Here is a 24000-nt window from a genome sequence, read left to right as displayed (position 1 = left end):
ATAAGGACATTTCATTTCATTATCGCTTGCAATCCGATCTCAATAACTTTCAGTCATGGTGTTGTACAAACTTGTTACACCTTAATGCCTCGAAGTGAAAAGTTATGACATTTCATCATTCTAGCCCGTTGTTGGCTCCATATACCCTATGAGGTGGTTCTCTTTGGGAGAATTACCCTGGTGCATGATCTTGGTGTTATATTAGACACCAAGCTAAAGTTTTCTGGACACATTTCTACCATGGTAAATAGGGCCATGGGCGTGCTTGGGTTTATAAAGAGATGGTCAAAGAGATTTGACGACACCTTAGTTAATCGTAGAAAAATGCTTGGTGTGATTTTTGTGCACAACTTGATTAGGGGTGACATAGACAGCCCTGATCTGTTGGGCCGCATAAACTTCACGATTCCTATTAGACTCACTAGAAATTTTATACCGTTGTTCCTTCCACTTTGCAGATCGAATTATTCCTTGCATGAACCGTTTAAGGTCTTATGCTCGGATATACCATATTATATCCACCACTAATACTCTTCCTCTTATTAAGTTACAAATCCTCACACACCTTGCTAGTAATTAGTAATTGTAGTGGTATTCGTATTTGTATTTTGAATGCATGCTTAGTAATGCTTTTCCTAGTAAGTTTAGTGCTAATTTCCTCGTAACATATATTAGTCTAACAGCTATCTTTCCTGCATGTTCGCTTTCGGTTCGGTTAACGCGTCGGTAACGCGTTCATATAAGAATCAAAAAATTACAGATAGTTCAAAATTCGAGATTTATCCCATAGACTTGCAACGATTCTCCTTAAGATTTATTGATTTTCATCGCAAAAGCCAATCGACCGGGGAACTGAATCTTCTTGAATTGGAATGGAAAATCAGTTGGCATAATCGGAATTCGTGGGATAAGGACTACCTCTCCCATGAATTTGCCCTTGGATCACATTGTTTCTTGACGGATAACCGCGTACCGTTGCAAAATTTGGGATAATTCAGATTTCCCCTCTCAGAAGTAAATTATGCGGCGGAGCTCCTGGCAGATCAAGCGAGCTCAAAAATTCCATCGGATAGTTGATCATCCTTCATCCTCGTCGGTCGGATTTTTATGAATGCAGTTCTCTAGCGATTTAATAATAATAATCCAATCAAGGTTTGTATAATTTTGTGCAATGCCGGTGAGCAAACATATGACGGGAGCGATATCAATCCAGTCGAAACATCTACAAGAATACGGCCATTGCAAAGCGCCAGCAGTTGTCAGGAGAATTCAGTAGCCGATGGGTCGTTCTCCAACGCTACTTCAACTTCTTGACATGCCGAAACCGTGAGAAGATTTATCAGCAGTTTCAAAGTGTAATGTGCAGTTGGACCGCTTCCAACAATGTGCCAGCAATTCCAGAGCATGCAACATCCTCCGAATTGTTGCCCGAATCAGCGAAATGACGGAAGACTTGCATGCCCTACTGGGAGCATCGAACAATTCAATGCCTCCCGTTCCATCATCAACAACCTTCATAAGCGAATCGTACATGTCCTTCTGATCGGCATTCAACAGCGGCACATTTATTCTGACTCTTTTGGCCAGCTCATCTCGATCATAGTCTTTCTCCCGTTGCAATTACAGAATCGTATTCGAAAGCAGCGCGATTCAACGAATTCAGATGTGGTCCCTTATGGTGTGGAGTCTTCGAAAAAACATGTTTTATTATTTTAGCACTAGCTTAAAGTACAGTTTTAGATTTTTAAATCGAGTTTTCGTCGTGTTTTTTAGATGCGGCTCGCAGATGAGATCCCATAGAGGTCTCGGAAGTAGCAATTTTGGTTCGGTTTTTTATGTTTTTGCCATAATTTGACTGGTTCTTTATGAAATCACTCAGAACACACCTAGTTTTACCAATTTCATCACTTATTTTCATTATTGATGGACCTACTTCCTTCGAGGCTTTTATTGTGGAGTTTTCGTCCTTTGAAAAGGACTTACCATAACCCAAATTTTTTTCTCGTAATAAGGACACCCTAATTGATTTTTAAGAATTTATTCAATGTCTGGTCGCGACCACATCCAAAATAAAAAATTTTCCAATGTGAATGTCGTATTCAAGTGTCGCATTTTTTGGGAGCGGAAATTTGAGTTATGTCAATTAAATTTTTTTCCTCAATCTACTTTGATGAATATTGCTATTATTTTTTTTTTAATTTATGCTAAATTGAATAGAGATTTGAGGAAAATTTAAATTCACCGTTTTCTTTGGCTTGTGCCGGAAATATTGGTGCCTAAATTGTACATTTTAGTATGTCGTATTCAAGTGTCGGGGAGTGTATATATATCTGTTGTTCAAAAAGAAACGCTACCTTCCCACTCTTTTCACGTTCCAATCGTTTGTTTCCCCCGACACATGGAAGGTATTGATAGTATCTTTTGGTAACATGTTCACCTTCCCCTACCCCGCTGGCTGCTACTGTGTTTTCGTTATTTGTTCTTACATCGCGACATTGGGCAACAACGTTGCCACGAATCAATGACATTCAATTGGAATTTAAAGCTCGTGTTTATTCTTGCGCTGCTCGGGTTACTCCCACAATAAAAGTATTTATATTGAACAGATTCCCACTTTGTGCGGTATTTTCCTGCCAAATTAATTACAATTACCTCCTTCTCTATTTTCCCATTTAATCGAATGCATTTGTCAAATGGTCTTGACATGTGCACAGAGAATTTTCAAAGTGTGTGGTGTTTTGATGCTGATTCTCTTTCTGGCTTTTGCCGAAACTTTTACGCCATGCCCCATGGGTGAGTGTGGCAATGAGTGTATGTTTGTGCAGTGTGCCGCCTGTCAATGTCAGGAGGGAACAAGTTGAAGCTCATGGGCGCAGCTTTTTTGGGGCTCAACAATAAGGATGGCCGCAATGATACTTGGCAAAGGGCGGCGTGGAACTATGAACTACTCGCAAGGCCGCCCTCAAAAAGCATACCCCAGACAAGACTTCCCAGCCTTTTAGGAGTAGGAGCCTCCAAATCCAAGGCCTCGACCTGCTTCAGGTGAAACCCAGACTAGGGGCCCATTAGTGGGGTCGAGGTGACGTCCTGTGGCCCCAAATGATCCCCCGACTGCCGGTTAATCGAGACGTTTTCTGTTTGTTTGCGCCTGTTTAGGTTCTGGGGCCATTTAATTGAATCATTGGGCAATCGACCAGCTGAAAGAAAGCTCCAGAGTCCAGAGCCTGATTCCGATTCCGATTTCGTTTGTAATTTATGTGCATATTCGCCCAGACATATCGTGGAGAGAGTCGTAGTGGAATAAATATGAGACGAAATCAATGTCACACATGTCGGTGAGGTGTAGAGGTCGAATGGTGATTGCCAAAATGTCAGCAATTAATTGCGTCGGTCCCGCTCGAGTGAATTAGCGTTGATTCCCCGGAGAGCCAACAACTGCCAGAACCATGTCGATATTGACAGACCCACACCCGACTCTTCAGCCTCTTCTCTCCTCTGTGTGAATCGCCAAAAATATTTTCTGTCCTTTACTTTGATTTTATCGTCGTAAGAAAATCAAAGCCCACACACTTTGAAGACACGTTCAATGGCAGAGTGACAACAGAACGACGCGGAAAAGAAGCTAGCCTCTAGGGCAGGAGTGAGGCAGCTCTGGGCCAGCAGTAAGACAGGAGTGGCAACAGAGTCAAATCTGAGCCGGCTGTGGGTGCTAAAGTTGAGCCCAGAGATAGAAGTAGGGTAGGCGTGAATTTAATTACACTTATGCTTATGGGCCAAGTTTGCCGGGGACTCAGACTTGGGGTCTGAGTCTTCTGCCAAAGTCTTCCCAGCAAAGTTTCCACCTTGAAGGTGACAAGTTAAGGAAAACTTTGGAATTTATTAAAAGAATCTCCAATGATGAGATTGTAATGGAAATGGTGCCGTCTCAATCTAGAGACGAGAGTCGGCCTGGGGCTGCGTATGCATAAAGAATCAGAAGGCTTGTGTATAATTAAATAAAATATGAATACAGATATTTTCAGTGATATAATTAACTAATGAAAGTCCACCATAATCAATGGAGATTGTTGTCCACGAAAGTGGATGTGTGTAACACCCAGAAGGCAGCGTTTCCGACCCCATAAAGTACATACATACATACATGTATATTCTTGATCAGCATCAATAGCCGAGCTGACAGAGCCATGTCCGACTGTCCGACTGTATGTCCCTATGAATTTCTAGTGCTAAGAGACTATAAGAGCAAAGCAACGACATTTTGCATACAGACTCCTGTGATGTAACACTGAATTAGATTTTTTCAAAATTTTGCCACGGACAAAAATCTGTGGCATCCACAATTTTGTAGCAAATAACCAAGTAACCTGGATTGGGTCGGATTCTTTTTAGCGCCAAAAGGAACAAATGAAACTTCATTAGCTACCCCCCGCAAACCGGCTTACTCACTATCTCTCTGTCTCTGCCTGTTTACCTCGACCAGTGGTGAGCGAAATATTTACGTATAAAATGTATTGTATAGGTTACATGAATCATAAGATTAAATACAGTGGCGAGCATGCATGGATACATGACATTACAGGTTGTGATTTGTATTTTTATTAGGTTTTTATTTATTTTATAAAGTTGGACATAACTGAAAACAATACTAACATATGACTGAAGCGCTAGCTGCCAAGGCCTTCGACTTGGTAGTGGCCTATGTATTGAGGTTATCTATTTACATATTTACGTACTTACAATTTTGGGGAATTTTTGGGTCATGAGAGGTGGTATGAGTTTGTCAGTTTCAGGAATTTAATTATTTTGAAGATGTTTTCAGCGGTTGGGTTTGCAAGGTTCGATATGGGGCATATGGTTTGAAAGATTTGGGTTTTAAGGCGGTAGTTGCGGTACAGTAGATGCATATATGTTTGACGGAAAGATCCATTGTTGAATGACAGTTAGGGCACGTTAGGATGTTGTCAGGGTTGATGTAGTGTTGGTGTGTAGGTCTTGTGTGTGTTCTAGTCTTAGTGCTAGTAATTTTGTTTGATCGCTGCGTGTGATACTATTTTATTTTATATTTTGTAGGTGAGGGTTTGTGTGTGTCAGGCTTGTGCTTTATTGTTCCTTGAGTGGACGGCACGAAGAGATTTGCACAGGATCGGCCTGATAACGGCAGTCAGCCAGAAAAAAACCTGTCCTGTCTTACAAAAGGTAGCTGTGCTTCATAAATTAAGCGATGAGCATAAGAACTGCTCCATGAAAGATTGGAAGAAGATAATTTGGTCAGATGATACCAAAGCAAACCGTTTTCAGTCTGATGGAAATGAATACAACCGGCAGCGCCCAAATAAAGAGCTAAAAAGCATTAGTTCATGAAAACAATAAAGCATGGAGTAGGAAGGCTGATACTGTAGCGCTGCTCCACTAGGTGGAATGTTGTCCCATTGGTTAAATCGACGGAATAATGAAGAAAGAATTATCTTCATATTTTGGAAAGCAATTTATCAAATGTGATAGTCATATCGGATATCACTTTCCAGCAGGACGGTAACCCAAGTATTAATAATAATAATAATAATCCAATAATTAGAGTTTTCACTTAGTGCAGTGGCCTGCTCAAAGCCCAGATCTAAATCTCTTTGAAAATCGATGGGCTCTGCTCAAAAAAGATCGGCAAAGCAGATTATGCACCAAAATTGGAGGATTTTATTCTGCAATTTTTATGTTTCTCGTATCCTCAATATTGTGGATGCAACAGATTTTCGTTTTTTGTGGGGGCGGAAGGGGGTGGGGCGAAATTTTGAAACAAACTCGTCTCGGTCCGATATCTTAGGAGTGTGGATACCAAATTTGGTTGCTTTAGCTTTTGTAGTCTCTGAGATCTAGGCGCTAATGTTTTACTCTAAGCAAAGCCGGCTATGCTACGTGTGTGTTAGAGAGAGACAGGGCAAGAAAAAATGAAATTGTTTTCTTGATGCTGGCTATAATAATAATACGATCCAATTCAGAATCTGCAGTCTAAAAGATATGGTAATTCTCTACGATTCTGCGTTTTTGGTTTTCTCGTATCCTCGAAATTGTCTTTGAGCACAAGGCGCTAATAGGGACGGACAGACAGACAGGGCTCAATCGACTCGGCTATTGATGCTGATCAAGAATATATATACTTTATGGGGTCGGAAACGATTCCTTCTGGACGTTACACACATCCACTTTTACCATAAATCTAATATACCCCAATATTCATTTTGAGTATCGGGTATAAAAACTCTTAAAGAAACTGATCTCTTTTAACTAAAGAATATATACAAGGATACAACTAAAAAGTAATAAACATGTATCCATGCATGCTCTCCACTGTATGTATATATGTACATACATGTACATATATACTAACTGAGTATCGCTAACTAACCGCTCGTTAATGGAATAATTCTGTTTCCAACTTTTAGATATTTATGAGAACATTCGTAGTTTGTGCAGAAACACGTTCCTTGAATATTTTAATTTCTTTTGGAACTGGCAAGCCGTTTGCCGTCATTATTTGTTTGGTTTTTCATCAGTACTTATGGTGCATCTTTACCTCTCCATATTCGATTTACTCTCTCTCTCTCTATCTGTCTCTTATTCTCGCTATTTCTCTTTCTATCCTTCTAGCTCTCCTGTTGCATAAAGATTCCTCCTCCGGCGGCCAGGCTCTGATAATGCAACACAAAGCTTCAACTTCAATTTTAACCAACAAAAGACCCTGACAAGCAAACAAAGCATCATCAAGCATACTGTGAGAAATAGAGAGAGGTAGGGAGAGAGAAACAAAACGAGATAGAGACGGCAAAAGTGATAGAATGGGAGGGGCAGTGGGGAGAACAAACAATTACAGCCTTGAAATGTATTCCTGAGTCACTCCTCAACCATATTTATATCATGGCTGTGGGGTTTGACGACTTTGATAAGATGTTTGCCAAAAAATATAAGGGCACTATTACGGACATAATAAAATGTACTGTTCAGATTCACTAAGTATGAAAGTATGTATTTTCTATCTGAAACTTGTCTTAGGTTCTTCGTTTTTCTGTATGCTGTATATGGTAAGCTTTGATCGTCCGCTCTGATCGGACGACTATATCATATACCTGCCATGCAAAAACAATAGCAACCATGCTAACATTCGCTCTGCAAGAGTGTTAAAAGCTTCGGTCTTCGAAGTCAGCGATTCGCTCTTGTTCATATGTATTCATTTTGTTGGCTTTTCGTTGCAAGCAGAAAGAAAAACAGCAGAAAAGAATGATTTGATTTTTGTATGTTTTGGCAGTAGTTTACTGTACAGCACAGTCACGGCTTAGCGGACAGCCAGTCGCAGGGATTGAGGGAAAACTATTGCAAATTTTATATCCCTTGAAATACTCGTGAAAATATATGCCATAGCAGCCAAACAAATCCAGCGGCATACAACAAAGCAAGCGGCAGATGAAGGATAATGGTGTGGTGATGGAAGGAAAAGAAGGCTGGTGTTGGGGTTGTCACAAGGGCGGTTGGTACTGCGTATTGTGGCAAGGCATAGCCAATTTTTTTAGGTTGCTCATCAGCTTTGGGCTTATGGCTACAGCCACGGCTCAGTCCTAGTCCCAGCCCCAGTCTCCCCCCGATTTACCGGGAAATTGAAAAGCTCGCTCACACACACATACGAATGTAAGTAATAGGTTCCATATAAACTTACATGGAGGGGGAATACAGTGGGTGGCATTGATATGAATGCGGCTTAAGTGGCTGGTATTGTTTTTGCATTAAAATATCATTAATTTTCGTGCGCGACTGTTTGTTGTTGCTACGTTATTGGCCCCCTCCATTGCTTTGCCAACACCCCACACCCAAGACCAGCCTCCCCCTCAACTCTTCATAAGAGAAGCTTTTATCATGGGCCACGAAGTACGAGCATATTTAGATGATGCATGATGGAACCGGAAAGTGTTCATCACAGTGTTCACTCCCTCCCCCACCCAATAGGAGGTATGGAACGTAGACAGAGCACAAGAGAGAGATAGGGGATACTACTGTGGGTGTAATATTAGGCAATAAGAAAACCTAAATTTAGAAATTTAGGTTTTTTATTGAATTACTAAAGGTTTCATTGGGCTCGCCGATCGATTTAAGGCAGTTGGCGATTGATAAAAGTTTTTGAATCAATTTAAAAACGCTCTCATAGAATCAGTAGCCTTTTTCAAGCCTCAAACCCAAAGGGGCAGCCAGTCAGAGAGAAAAGAGTTGAGCTGTGACTTTAAGTGGCACAGAGATGAGCCTTGCGCACACATGTGTAGTTATTCACACACATATGCACACAAACGAAGGCAATGAATTATATCTGAATAAGAGTGGCAACAGCCCTAGGCCCAATAAAAAAAATCAAAAGGAATAAGTTGTTAATATTTTTTCGATTTCTTTTTCGCATTTTCTATTTTTTTGTGCGTATGCCTGTGTATTTTTGCGTGCTGCCTAAGCTGCCAATAATGGCAAACACAGATATATACATGGACACACACACACATGCACAATTGGCTCCATGTCTGAGTGCCTGGATACAGTGTCATGCTTGCCGCTGCGTCTGCTTCTACCTCCATTCTGCCTCACTCTGGGTTCTGCCTGGCTTATACGCTTGGTTGCCTCGCCACACACACACACACACACCATGGACACTCACTCCCTCGCACATATGCCGCTTTACCTGCCAATGTTTGCATTAAAATTTACCTTTCGTATGACAGCCCACAGTTGGACCTTCCAGGGGTGTTAGGGGTGTCCCATTCACAGGAAAACTGGGCCGGGGTACAAGGATCAGGCGCGGCCGGGAGGTATTTTATACACAAGCACACCAAGATACACCGACACTCTGATAGCATCGCTTTTTGGACATACCCTTGCAGGGGGTATTACAATAAGCCAGAAAAATTTGCAACGCACGAAAGAGAAGTCATCTCTCATCCAAAAGTACACTGTTTCGTAATCTGTCAATCTGATTCTATGCAAATTTTCTGGCTAATATCGGACTTCTTTATCTGAAGGATTTATGGGATTACTGTCATAGGAAGGAACTTTGTAAAAAATTCAGATACTCCGAAGATAATCCATACAAACAATACGAACAGAACAATTATGATTAGACCATTTTTGGATATCAACTATATCGTCAGTAATCTTAAAATGTCTTCGTTTTAACTGATTAAAATTTAAGACAAATTTAAAACAGCTGCTTAGTACATTATATAGATCCAGATGAAAGCGTATATAAAGCATCGAGATTCGAATTTAGCCTCTTCTCCTGTCTATTTTTCCAGGTGTCGCGGTGGTGTGGATGCGGTGTGTGCTACGGGTAGTGGAGGGCAGTCAGGGTACTTGCACCTGTGGCCCAGATGCCTGGTTTTCCGTTGACGTGATTTTCAACATGAATTGAAGCGAATTGAATCAGCGGAGGGTGGGGGGGTGGCTGCGATTTCTGAGTATTATGGGTTCGTTAAAGTGACGCAGTTTGTGTTACCTTAATGTTTGCCCCTCTCCTCGTTCGCTGTCACTGTCGTAGTACCCATGTACTGATTTCTACTTTACTTTAAAAGCGCCTCCTTCTATCATTCGTGTGTTGACCTTTTAATTAGCGTCCAAAAATTTGTCGTTAGAGACATGCTCTGCTGAGGCCAAGAAACACACATTCCTTCCCCCAAAGAGAGGTGATATCAAAACCTACAGTTTCATAGTTCCGTGAGGGAAACGGGGAAGAAACCGGGTCCTGTCATCGTCCGACTAATCGCATTGCCATTTCGCATTCAACCTCAGAATGTGCCGCACTTTGCACAAAACAAATAATCTGTTTGTGCCATAGACATACTCTTGGCAATTTTAAATCTATTTCGGTGACAATTTCAATGACAGACCACATACATACATTCCTGCAAAACCCAGAGGCGTCTCCTCATGGAGCCTGAAGCAATCTTTGTGTTCTCCGACAAGCCAATATCTGTGCAAGAATTCGTGATGCACTTAGGAGCGCTCAACTAGATCGAAATATCGGGAGGAATATGACTCTAGTATATAATACAGAATCACTGTAGCTTGGTAAGGTTTGTGAGGGTGAAATAAAAGATATGATTTCCGACGAGTACATATTGATCGAATACCATTCCCTTCATCGAATCCGTCTTCCGTGTCAAACAAAATAACAGCAGATGCAAATCAAGAGCACGCCTTAAGTAAGTCTGACATTCTTTTGAGAGATCTACAATATTGCAATTACACAGGGAGCTGAAACGTATTACCTACTTTATAGCTTATGATCATGCGCTTTGGTTCAGCCAGATGGAGTAAACTAAAATGCTGTGGCAACCATTCGATTCCTTTCATACAGAACAATGAAATTATTGGCTTAACACTAATTTATGTACTTTTTTCGTCCATATTTCAGCATTTTATTGGGAAAAGAGGTACACACATGTATGTATGTTTCTTTAAAATCTTTAAAAATAGTAGAAAATAATTTTGCTAAATTAAAGAGTAGTAGCAAAAATATTTGTATATTAAAAACCGAAAAACCAGAGAAAATCTAAAAAACGAATGAGACTCTACGCATACAGCCTATATTAGCATATAAAAGTTAATTTAGGACGGTAGCGAAATCACTGTCCGCTTGTATAGTTAATACTTAAACTAAATTCTTTGTAATACGAATATTTTAATCAAAACTAAACTGTGGAATAAATAAATGTAATATTGGTTCAATGTCGAAATCATATTAATTTGGGCCCTAAAACTATTTATAATTCTCTGCTTTGACGAATTTTGTGGATTTTATTCTCTTAATATCGCAGCGCCCACACCAAAATGAAAATATAGTATGTATGCACAATGTAAGTGTACATATGTACTTTGTGGCGAAATTGATGGATATATCAGTTTCAGTTTCTGTTTCTGCTGTCACTGTCAGTGCTGCTGCTGTTACTGCTAGCTGCCGCTGCCCCCACCGCTGCCTTGCTGCCTGGATGACTGGTTTCTGATATTTGCATAACATTTCCAGGCAATGGCAAAAGTTTTGACAGCAATATGCAGGGTGCAGGTGCAGGGGTCTCAGGGTCTGGGAGTCGAATGCCAACGATAACGAGAAATAAAGTGGTCTGCTCCCTGTGTCCGTATCTGTCTACCCCGGGCCTAGCATCTGACACCCAACCAACAAGCAAGAGCAGCAGTAGCAAGAGCAATTGTAACAGTACTCGTTCTGACAAAACGGCTGGAGAACAGCGAATCACATCAAATAAAATGAAACCAAATTGACCCATGGATAACATGCTCTTTCGAAGAGAGTTAATACTTCCCTTGGAATTTTGTATAGTTAAGCTCAACAAAATTTCTCTAAAGTATTATTTGAAGTCCTTCGGATAGAAGGACAGGCGGAGAGACGTTTCTTTGAGAATTGCGCTCTTCTTTCACTCTTACTGTATGAATTAAGCTAAATGCTCAATCTCTCGGCTCTGCTCAACGACACTCTTACTGACTCTGTTCTTATATCCGATACTCAAAATGAGTATAGGGGTATATTAGATTTGTGGTGAAAATGGATGTGTGTAACGTCCAGAAGGAAGCGTCTCCGACCCCAGAATGTATATATATTCTTAATCAGCATCAATAGCCTAGTCGATAGAGCTATGTCCGTCTGTCCGTCCATGCGTCCGTCCACGGTATCCACACTCCTGTGTTATCGAATATGCAGAAATGTATTTCAAGATTTCGCCCCGGCCTTTTCCACAAAATTGAAGATAAGAGAAAATTAAGAGCGCACAATCATAGAGAATAAGCTTATCTACCAGATTGCCGTTTGGATAAGATCGGATCATTATTATAACCATTAGAAACAAATCGATTTGCAGTCACTACGCAGCGCCCGACGACACGTTTCGACTGATTTTCTGTCTCCCTCGCACGCACTCGTCGTGTCGTTCTATTTTAGCGCCGTCTGCCGGAGGAGAGCTATACTGACTATGTATCGGGTATAAATGTAGAGCTGCGGACGTAGCAGCAACTCACAACGGTCCCCCCGTTCTTCTTCCTCTCATCTCCTTCTCCATTGAAATAACTTTAAAAATGGCGACCTTTCAAGGTTCAGAAAATACAACGTCAATGGTAGAAAAAAACGCCTGCAAAAATGTTTGAAATCAAAATATTTTGTCACAAGAGTCGAGGCCGCTGCTGGACGGCATGAAAATATGTCCACGATGGATGGCATGTGACGGAACCGAGTGAGCCCCGACTCCGTTGCATGCCACGAATTCGTAATAAAGAAAAATGTGTAGCATCGATTTACCCAGCCCAGAGACACGACTCCGCCATTCCCCGCCGGCAGAGTGCTCCACTGACAATGAAATACTTAACATATTTTAGTGGACACTCTGCAGGGGAGCGGGAGCAGTGGTAATCCGAAAATTGCATTAACAAAATATTTGAATTATAAACGTTTTATGTAGGTGCCATACTTGGGTTTCAGATGTCCGATAATCTGTAAAGTTGAACACTTTCTATGCAAATGCTCGTACATACTGGCATTGTACTGCCACTGCCCCATCCTATGCACATTTATCATTCGTCCCACATCCGTCCAGCGCTGTCCGCTCTCCGGTCGCGCGTTGTCCGGTGTCCAGATTGAAATCGAGGCAGCATCCGTCGACCTCCCGTGATTCTCATGCAACTCATTTGATTGGAATTCCAGTTGATTCTGTAGTTCTGAATTTGCCATTGCACCGGTCAGCATGGAACCTATTCATGAATTGCCATGCGATAGTAAAACTCCCCTCACATCTGCACTGAGAGAAACTGTGAATATAGGAAGTTATGAAGATTCCAAAGAAATGGAAAGATCTTCTGAACTGTATTTGGGCAGGGAATAGTCAAATGGAATGCCATTTTTGTAGAGTGGCATTTTTCGATTAGGTCTCATTTGCTTAGTGCAAATGCTCTGCAGGAGTCCCATTAATTTGGGAACGGGTGCAGTTCTCGTGGCTAAAGCCATCTCATATTTGCACACATAAAATGGAATGTTTCGTCCCTGTTCCTGCCTGCCGCTCGTGCTACTGTTGTTCCTGCTACAATTGCTCGTGTTTCTGTTGCTCGTGCTACTGTTACTTGTGCTACTGCTGCTCCTGCTCATGTCGCAGCTGTTTTTATACCCGATACTCAAAATGAGTATTGGGGTATATTAGATTTGTGGTAAAAGTGTGTAACGTCCAGAAGGAATCGTTTCCGACCCCATAAAGTATATATATTCTTGATCAGCATCAATAGCCGAGTCGATTGAGCCATGTCTGTCTGTCCGTCTGTCCGTCTGTCCGTCCGTCCGTCTGTCCGTCCCCTTCAGAGCCTAGTGCTCAAAGACTATAAGAGCTAGAGCAACGATGTTTTGTATCCAGACTTCTGTGATATGTCACTGCTACAAAAATATTTCAAAACTTCGCCCCGCCCACTTCCGCCCGCACGAAAATCTGTGGCATCCACATTTTTAAAGATACGATAAAACCAAAAACGCAGAACCGTAGAGGATGACTATATGTTCTAGAGTGTAAGATCTTAACCAGATCGTATAATTATTATAGCCAGAATCAAGAAAACAATTTCTTGATTTCTCGCTCTGTCTCTCTCTAACACACAGGTTTCATGGTCGGTTTTGCCAATTGCAAAATATGAGTTCAAGGATCTCAGAACCTATAAGAGCCAGAGCAACCAAATTTGGTATCCACACTCCTGTGATATCGGACCTTGACCGTTTCGTGTCCAAATTTCGACACACCCCCTTCCGCCCCCGCAAAGGACGAAAATCTGGGGCATCCACAAATCTCAGAGACTATTAAAGCTAGAGTAACCAAATTTGGTATCCGCACTTCTGTTAGATCTCACTATAAAACGTATATCTCAGAATTTCGCCCCACCACCTTCCGCCCACACAAAGGACGAAAATCTGTTGCATCCACAATATTGCAGGTTCGAGAAAACTAAAAACGCAGAATCATAGATAATGACCATATCTATCAGACTGCTGAATCTGGATCAGATCGGATCATTTTTGTAGCCAAAAGCAAGAAATCAATTTGCAGTGGCCACGCAGCGCCCGACGTCACGCTCAGACTGATTTTCTGTCTCTCTCGCACGCACTCTTTGTCGTGTCGTTTAATATTAGCGGCGTCTGCCGGCGGAGAGCCATACTGACTAAGTATCGGGTATAACTGTAGAGTTGCGGTGTCCGCAGCAACTCACAACGTTCCCCCTCGTTTTAAACTCCTTTTTGTAATTATCTCAAGTGCTACAGCCACAGCGAAGGCAACACAACTAAATTACCATTCAAACAACACCCATCCACACTTGAATACACGATACACACACGCACCGAACACAATGCCACCCACACGGATACTAATGCAATATTGTCACATACTTGCATAGCGTCTGCTCGGTCTGCTGCATTCTGAATTCTGAATAGAACCCATGCAGTAATGGATGGATCTCATCAGCAGGCTACAACCATGCACCGTTTCGCTGGATTACTGAATTCCCAGGCACTTTCACTTCGATTGGTTTCCCTCTTTCTCTCTCTCTCTCTCTCTCTCTCTGGCTCAGGTATATTTTGTGGGTGTTCATGGGCACTTATCGGATGAGGAATATTTTATCTGTTTTAAAGTTATTCGTTTCGAGAGATATAACGTCCTACGTCACTTGCTTTTATTCAGTCTTCTCCCTTCAGGCATGTCCTTTCTCGGAAAATATCTGTGGCATCTCCCTTCAGGTATTGCCTTCTGATTGGAGCTGCCGCGTCTTGGACTCTATTTCTAATTAGCATGTTTCGATAGGGCAGTCGCAAAGTGTCGACTGCCATCGCTGGCACTGATATTATTAATCAGCCATTGACGATGACCTTGCAAGGAAGACCAGTAGTAGGCCGGAGTGTGTCTCAATGGGCCAGAGTGGTGTTGTCTAAGGGGCTGTGGCTGGGACTGGGACAGCGTGTGGTGGCTGATGGTTATTATGAGGAAAGTGTGACGTGTGTGCGAGGGCCTTTACAATTCTTGACATGCATTCAACTTGGAAATTCTATGGCGCACACTTGAATACACTCTTTGTGCGTAGGTGCAGCAGCCCCTTTGGAAGTTGGCGGGGCAGGGCATGGACATGTGGCACCTGCAACATCCCTTTGGCTCTGGCCTTTGTGCTAGGGTTGCAGCCAGTTCGACTCTCGAATTTTGTTAATTTCAGTGATTGTGGTTTTGGCCAGGGACTTCTCATATCTGCTTGCCAGAACTGATGCTTTCTGGAATATCTCGTATTACCATCTTTCGGGCATGGCATCATACACGTTCACCCACACGGGAATGGAATTACTTTACATACGAGCACACACTCCTCTCCCATATGGAACACCAATGTTTGAACTCGTATTTCCCTTGGCGTTTATTTTCAGCATCAAATCGATTGAGTTCTAACGCTTGAGTGCATTTTTAAGCTTGTATTGTGGCGGATGCCAGAGCAAAGTGGGTTGCGTTGCCCCATTTATTTATACCCATCCACCTTCTCTCGGCCCTTGCGTACTCATGGGGGTCGTAACTTTGGGGCTCGTCCCGAGATCAGCTATCAACATTTTCTGAATAGAAGCTCAATGGAGTTAAGCCTTCAAAAGTGAAGACCTACAGGTACAGTCATTGTCAGTCTGTTGACTCTGTTATAGATTATCGGTTATCGGAATCCACCATTTAATCGATAATTTTTGAGTTATATTTAATAAAGCCCCTGTGCTGAGGCCTATTAACTATTTTATTGGATAATTATTTCCAAAAAGGATAAGCCCACAACTGTCGTTAGTATGTTATCTATCCGCCATTTTGTTTGTGTGCCTGTGTCCTTTACGGATAAAAAATCAAAAAGATATGTGCTCTTAATCGAAGCACCTTGACCAGTAACTTTCTGTAAGTGTTGTTCGATGTGAGTCGGTGTATAGGATGGTTACAGAAGGGGCACCTGGGGGGTACAAGAGGGTTACAGAGAGGTACAGGAGGAACCCGAAAAGAAACCGGACTTTGAACTGAATTTGGGAAAGCCGCTGCGACTGAAAACTCGACTACAGGCAACAAATTTTAATTTTCTGAAATTGACGAACCGCAAGATGGCAAAGATGGAACCGGGAACCGCATAGAAAGTCAGTTCAACTAAGCCACAACTAACCATAATTATTTTAGTCATTCTTTTTTGTTCTGTTGGCTTTTTTCTTTTCCATAAAGCGGTGAGTGCTGCTTCTGTTGAAAAACCATAAAATAGCATGGCAAACACACATACTATACCACACGTCCACACACACCAACACTTTGACATGCAGAGGGGCAAATGGGGCAAGCGGGGGGCTGGGCTGAGCGCATCAGGAAGCCATGATAAGTTCCATGACAATGATGGAGACGACGACATGAAGGATGTGGACCAGCATCATCCAGGAACTAAGGACTAAGGACTGTGGGCTGGGGAAGCTGTTTATTTAGTTTGTGCATACAAATACCAGTGCAGGAGGACTGTATGTATATTTGTGCCCGCCTTGGGAAGAGGTTGACTACCCGTCTAGTAGTGAGGATGAGAGAGACAACCTGACTCTGGGTGTTAACGACATTCGCCTCAATTTGGTGAATTAAGTCTTAAAGCGTAATTGAGTGAAAATTTTCATTGAACCATAAGTGTTGCTCTATGTACGAGTATAGGTGTATCTTTATCCCTCAACAAGTGTGTGCCTGAGCGGGATGTAAGGGGGGTTTTTATGTGCGGGCAGAACGATACAATATAAGGAGTATCGGGGATAGAACGCATCGACAGAGCGGAAGGAAGGGACTGTGTAAATCAACTTGTCGCGTCCGTTCTTTTCCCTCCTCCCTTCAACGGGTATTGCTTCTCTGCTCCTGCCTTTTTCGCTGTCTCGGAAGCTCTACCATGTGCCGGAAATGTGACAGCCATTGATCAGTTTGTGTTTTGTGTGTGCGCTGGAGTGTCTAAGCCACTCTGTTGGAGTGTGTTCCCACTTATCGATGGAAGTTAACAAGCAAACAAGGAAAGTGGAGTGCCGGAATCCCCGCCGCTTGACTGGAGGCCCCAAAAGATATTCGCCCTATCCGCTCGCACTGACCAACAAAGAAATGTCAAGTGTAGAAGCCCTCCTCTACCAAAGCCTTAGGATAGGGCAACAGTTTTCATCCAGCATTACGGTTCATGCATGCGAACTGCAAATGTGTGGACATAGCCCGAAGAAGGCTCCCGGACGGTATGGGGTTTCGTTGTTTCCGGCAAGAATCGGGGGCTACGACTACGTACTTGCTGGACATGCATGTTCTCTGAAATGCAAATGCAAACTCGCCTTTGGGATGTCGGATATGGCAAGGTACGATACGAGTGCGAGTAAATTCCCCAATGTCTCTCCAACTCACGTACACAAGCAACAGTTATCCTTAAGCTCCGAGTAGGATGGGCCAGGGCTGGAACTGGAACTGGAGCTGCCCAGGGCCAGAGAGCAAGAGAGCAAAAGGCCGGCACGAAGGCCGCTTCGACGCACGGTCCTTTGCACATTTGCAGCTAAATCACGTACTCGGTAAATGTGCTACTAATGAGCGTAAGAGGATGCACGGCAAGGATTGGGCCGGGGCGGCGGCATCAGCAGCCAGCGGCCAGGAGCTCGTACCAAGCAGACTAATGCCTCTGATTTTACAAATGATTGTCGAGGAGCAGCCCGCGCTCTCCCTTTTGCCATACACTCGATTGACTCGTCTCCCCGCCCGAAACTGTACCAGTGAGCCCACACACAGAATCACAGTCGATTCAATCATTTTGAGCGTGTAGCTCTCTGTGTTAACAGTTTCTAAAAATAGCTGCTCATTTCATTGGGATATGCTCTCTTGCTGTTGCTTTTGCCTTGGAACAACCAGAGTGAGACCCCACAAAGTTTTCAACAATTGTGGAGCCTAAAAGTAGGCAACTGGAATATCCGACACATAGAATCGTTTGGCAAAATGCCAAAGAGCCACCGTCCCACAGTCCCTCTTATTTGTGCAAAGTACAGTGCGTTTCACAACTGAATCTAAATTGCAAATTACAATTACAAAAGTTTAGCATCGAATTGCTTTACTGGTCGAATGTTATTATATAAAGATTGTTCAGTAAAGTCGACTTCATTTTTGATAGAAAAGGATTATTGTGATATTTTATAGACATAGCTATTTGATATTATAATAAGAAACAATTCTATACAAATAGGGTAAAAAAGTAAAACAGTGCGTACTTATGAAAGTAAGCTCTCTTAAAGTAGATATTGATACTTTATGCATTGTATAGTTCGTATAGCTCAAAAACGCCCTGTCCCAGTGCAGAAGAACGGTCGAACTGCTGCATATCTGCATGGCCCGACAGCTTATAGGAACATGAAATTGAATTAGAATTTGAACTGTTCGAGCGGGTACTTACCGGTACAGGTGGAGCGTTGAAAGGCAAACAGCAGACGACAAAACAGCAATCGAAACAGGACATTCGACAAGGTAAACTTAACTTAATAAACAAATCTGAACTATCGAGCAGCATGGGGTTTTAAGCCAAATTAAACTGCTGAGACAATGAGCGTTTTTGTTGACTATAATAGCTAAATTATTTTAATTTGAAAAGCGTTATAACTGATTATTGTATGTAATTTGTATGAGAAGGGTGGCCGAAGATGGCATAGTCTTTGACAATTTTGTTTCAGCGAGTTATACGGTTGCGGCAAGCGAGCCAATCTCTTGCTAAAATAAGAGCTTGGGGCCAAAAAAGGTCTGTAGTTGAACTACATCAAGCAGTAACTAACAGAGCAGACGCAGCTGCTGCCGGCTTGGTGACGCCGCGGCGCGCCGTAAGAACGAAAAGATAACAAGAGCCAGCATAGATACAGAGGAGAGGAACCTATTCCGTTACACTAACGAAAATGGTACACAAAATGAATTGATAGGCAGGAGAGATAGTACAAAATGTACACTCCGGCTTCGCCCGAGCATAAACAAATCAAAGTTTCTCGAGTGGTACTTTTGATCATTGATATGTATGGTGGGAAATTGCTTTGAGCATTTAAGTTTTCTTTGGTCTCAAGTGAAGCAAAAGACACTCTTTCAATCTAGTTTTACGTTATGGGAATGCTCAAGAGGAAATATTAATTACAAGCGGTTTATGAGTTTATTTTATTTGTATTTTGACAAAATGTAGACGCTGCTGCTCAATCTCTTTCATCAATCGGACATCAAACACTGATGGCGATTCGGGCAGAAAAATTTCTAGTACTTAATGCGTCGTGACTAATTGGGAATGGTTAAGTTGTTATCACTGATCTCTACCTTTTTTGCTGACGCTTATTGCTGTTTCAAATGAGAGTTTCTGTTTCTGTCATTTGCTAGATTTGGTTTTGCACGGGGCTTCCTGGGGAGGCCGATGCCCCGAATCGGATAATTGAATCAATATTGCAAGATTTGTTGCAGAGCTATTGTTATAGTAATTTTGATGCTATTGTTAATTTCAAATGGACAGATTGGTAAGCCCACGAAGTGGACATGAAACCGAAGCTGGGAGTCTGAAAGTGTGATTTAGTGCAAATGCATTCTGCATTCAGAATTTGCATAGCAATTGGAATTTAATTGAGGACCCGGTTTTCTGACCAGAGCTTGCAACAATATGTAATTGCCACGAACAATTACCGGATTTCGATTTCCATGCGGTCGTGGGGTCAGGGCAAAACAATTTCTTAAATTTCTATCCATTTTACTTGACAGCTCTGGAAATATATCAAATGACTAATTAAAAACCCTTGAGTGGTATATTATATTTACTTAAAATACCATTCAAAGTCATTTAATTAGTCACTTGATACCTATATTACCTTGTGTATACAAAACATAAAATAACTATATTCTAAGTAAAATAAATACTATATTTACATTATTATATGTAATATGTAATAATAAATCAAATAGTACTCACATTTTTTAGCTCTGTTTCCACGAAGTGGATTCGTGGAATCTTTTTACACGCTAGATTCGAACTGTACTTTTCTTTCCGAATCTTTCAGTGGAATAACGCTAAATATTTTAATATTCTGTCTTATTTCACTTGGATTTTCTTAGGTTCTGATTTCTGTTTTTGTATGCACATGAATAGGTTTTAAAGATGATTTAACAACGACTGTAGAGTGTACTTGTAACTACTGGGGATATCATTTACATATCTGTGTAGTTCTATCTATAAGTGTATATTGTATATAATGTTTCTGGCGTATATATATGTATGTATGTGTACTTCGAATGATTCAGGGCTCTGATGGATGTTGTACTTCAGCTTCTTCAGGTTTCAGGTATGTTGAGTATTCGTTGGGTTTTGTTTTGTAGAACTATTGAAATTGTAAGCAGCACGGCAAAAACAAAACAGCTTTTACATTTGATCACTTAACACTTTTGGCTTAAACACTTTCAAAAAAATACTCGAAGAAGGCTGACTTGTTGCACGCGCAGAATGTGGCACACGGCTGTGGCAAATGGCTATGGTTATTGGCGACTGGGATGGGAGCGGGGATGGGCCGGAAATGGGTATGGGGGTAAGCTTCTTCTCCTCGTCTGCTCTCCTCTTGCTCTTTGGCTCTTCCTTCCTGCTTGTCTGGTCGCTTCTGACGACGGTTGCGCCTGTTCCAAATGCCGTTGTTCTCTTGGTGTCCTGTTGCTGGTGTTCTATTCTTCCGTTTCCTGTTGCTGTTGCGTGCCACACAACCTTCGGGCTTGGATGTTGAACAGCATCTGTTGCTCAGCTCCTTGGCCAACTGGCGAGGCAGCCTCGTGTCGCCGCTTCGGCTGCCCTGCGCTGCCCTGCGCTGCTCTGCTCCGCAGCTCTGCCACGCAGCTCTGCTTTGCTCTGCTCTGCCGTACACTCGTCCTCGTTCGTACCCGAAACAACAAGTGGAAAGTGTGTAACTGTTACAACGACCATGACTACGACTACGACGACGCCAACAGCGTCAGAGTGGCAGCAACATGTAGGAAGCAACAGCAACAACACCGACAACAGCAACAGGCTTATGTACGGCCAGGTGATTCGACGGGGTAGCAATACGTATACATATGTATGTATGTATATACTATAATAATTTTGGGGGTTTATTTTTCGTATGTTTGTTGGCGGTTTTTCAGGGGAAGGCATTCGCATTCCTCAGCGCCTGCAGGCGGAATTGGCTGAGCAGGGGCAGCACTGCCGTTGAAGTTTCTGCTCTGCTGTTGCATTTACGCGTTGTTGCAGCAGAAGCCGTGGATGTTGTTGCGACTAAATATATCTAGCCAATGATAGGAATTCTCAAAACTGAATGGAGCTCATAATGATTGGGGTGGTGAAGGTAACGAGGGACCAATAGCTCAAACCCCTGCCTCCATCGCCGCATCACTTCCCATCACTTTCCCGCCTTGCTATCCGGATTTAGCCCCGAGTGACGATTTTCTATTTCCAAACCTGAAAAAATGGCTCGGCTGAAAGAGATTCGATTTCAACAATGAAGTCATCTCACAAACAAATGCAAATTTTGAGGACCTCGACAAATTTTATTTTTTCCAATCGATACAAGAATTAGAGTATAGTTGGAAAAAGTTTATAAAGCTTAATAGAGACTATGTCGAAAAATAAAATAGTTGTTTTATTCATAAAGTCACGGACTTATCGGATAGCCCTCATACACACCCAGACACTTGTATACAACACACTATAAATGTACACTTAAGGCTCAAATATTTCAGGCACAAAACAAAAAACCGGTAAATTTTCATCAAATCATTTTTCTATTTAGCAAAATTAAAAAAAAATAGTATTGCATTATTGTTGGGGACTATTACATGGGTGGAAAGAATAACACGTGTGGATTATAAGAAGGTTGCAACAGAACAGAACAGATTATTCATTTCATTGTAAAGGTCTTCATAACACAGTCTTCATGTTCATGGCAAGTAGATATGTGGTACATTCGTATCAAGGGTATTCCTTATTTAGTTGTTAGATGTATTGTCACATCCAACAAAAGTTCTCTAAAGTAAATAAAGGAAAAAAAATGCGACACTTGAATACGACACTCGCATTGAAAAATATTTTTTATTGGCTGTGGTCGCGAGCGGACATCGAAAAAATTCTCAAAAATCAATAGAGTGTCATAATTATAAGAAAGAAAGGTTGGGTTGTTCTAAGTCCTTTTTAAAAGACAAAAAATCGTCGCAGGAAGTAGATCCATCAACAATGAAAATAAGTACTAGTTTTACCAGGTGTGTTTTGAATGGTTTCCTAAAGAACGCGTCAAATTATGGCAAAAACACGAAAAATCCAACTAAAATTATTATTTCCGAGACCGCTATGCGATCTGTTCTGCGAGGCGCATTTAAAATACACGACTCAAACTCGATTAAAAAATCTAAAACTACTTTATGCTAGTGCTAAAACAACAAAACGTGTTTTTCGAAAACTGTAGTCCTGAAAGGACTGTAATTAATAAACAAAATCGAAGCTTACAGACGAAAACTTAGAATCTTCCTGTACTTGAGAAATATTCATATGGCGTGGAGTAGAGACTGTCGCTATTTAGCATTTTCAGAGGCACAAAAATTAAATTTTGAAAGTTCATAACGGTTTCGTTATGATGAATCAAGGAAGTAAAGGAAGTGAGGAGTAAAAAGGAATTACAATTGGATCGTTTTCACAGTAGTGTGAACGCTATTATGTTGTGTTGTTGTGGTAATATCTTATTACGGCATGGACCAGTTGATTTTTTATCAAGTCAAGCTTATTAAGTATGCCACAAGGTTGAGGTTCTTTTTATTAATTATAGTATCTTAAGGAGTCCAGTCTTACAGTTTTAGATTTTTTAATTGAGTTTGACTCGTGTATTTTAAATGCGGCTCGCAGAACATATCGCTCAGCGGTGTCGGAAATAGCAATGTGGTTCGGTTTTTCATGATTTTGCCATAATTTGACCCGTTCTATATGGATTTTCGATTTTTCGTCCTTTAAAAAGGACTTACCATAACCCAAATTTATTTCCTATAATTATGACACTCTATTACTTTTTGGGAAGCCAATAACAAATATTTTTTAATGTGAGTGTCGTGATCAAGTGTCGCATTTTTGAAGAACGCAAATTTGAGTTGTTCTTTTTGTTGTTTTAATCAACTTTAATGAACTTTTTTATTATTTTTTATTAAATTTATGCTAAATAGAATAAAGATTTGATGAAAATTTAAATTCACCGCTTTATTTGGATTGTGCCGGAAATATTTGTGCTTTAATTTTATATTTTTAGAATGTCGTATTCAAGTGTCGGGGAGTGTATATATTTATCCTCGTACAATTCTTGAAGTGGCTAATTTATTCCCTAAGGATCCAAGATTTTGTCGATGTGTTACAAAAAGGCAATTCAGAATATTTACAAGTAACCTTATACGGAAAACGTTCGGAATTTATGTATAATGTTGTAAGGAACCTATTTTAGGCTGGGGTAAGCTCAGCCTGTCCAGAGCCGGCCACAAGAAATTTTTAGTTGATAAAAAGATTTTAGCCTGGGGTTGGAAAGTCCCGGTGCCATGATTGATCGTAAGCGTCAGGTGCTGGCGTGACAAAATGTCGTCGCAATGCTCGAGAGGTGAGGCGTGAAGTTGGGTCAGGGCAGTGCGTCATCGCAAGTTATGCTACGGGGGAGGTAGGGCTACACAGCAGGTTAGGTGGGTGGGGGCATGTTTTTGGTTTACAAAATGAATAAATATCACCGGAAATTGTTTGTCTACAAGACTTAAGTTTTATTTGAAATATGCTGCACCAAGTGGTTTTCAAGAACTTACTGGTAGGTAAGTGGTGGTTGGGTGGTTGTTGACACGTTGGTGCGTAATGCCTGCGCGGCTGAACTACAGTCGGGAGCGTTGCAGTATATACGCGTCTGATCGGGGATTG

At 41.6% G+C, this 24000-nt stretch overlaps 1 protein-coding gene across 3 annotated transcripts in view; it reads right to left on the bottom strand.

Moving 5' to 3' along the window:
* LOC108151262 overlaps nucleotides 1–20813 on the bottom strand; it is a 146771-nt gene extending 125958 nt beyond the window's left edge. For all 3 annotated transcript variants that reach the window (XM_017279783.2, XM_017279781.2, XM_017279782.2), the window contains exon 1: nucleotides 20020–20813. The gene's annotated coding sequence lies outside the window, so the exon portion shown is untranslated. The remainder of the gene's footprint in view (nucleotides 1–20019) is intronic.
* Nucleotides 20814–24000: the final 3187 nt, after the last annotated feature.

The sequence above is a fragment of the Drosophila miranda genome, chromosome XR (assembly GCF_003369915.1).
Source record: "Drosophila miranda strain MSH22 chromosome XR, D.miranda_PacBio2.1, whole genome shotgun sequence".
Taxonomy (NCBI): domain Eukaryota; kingdom Metazoa; phylum Arthropoda; class Insecta; order Diptera; family Drosophilidae; genus Drosophila; species Drosophila miranda.
The sequence above is the reverse complement of the archived record's forward strand: the minus strand, read 5'-3'. Positions and strand labels throughout refer to the sequence as shown.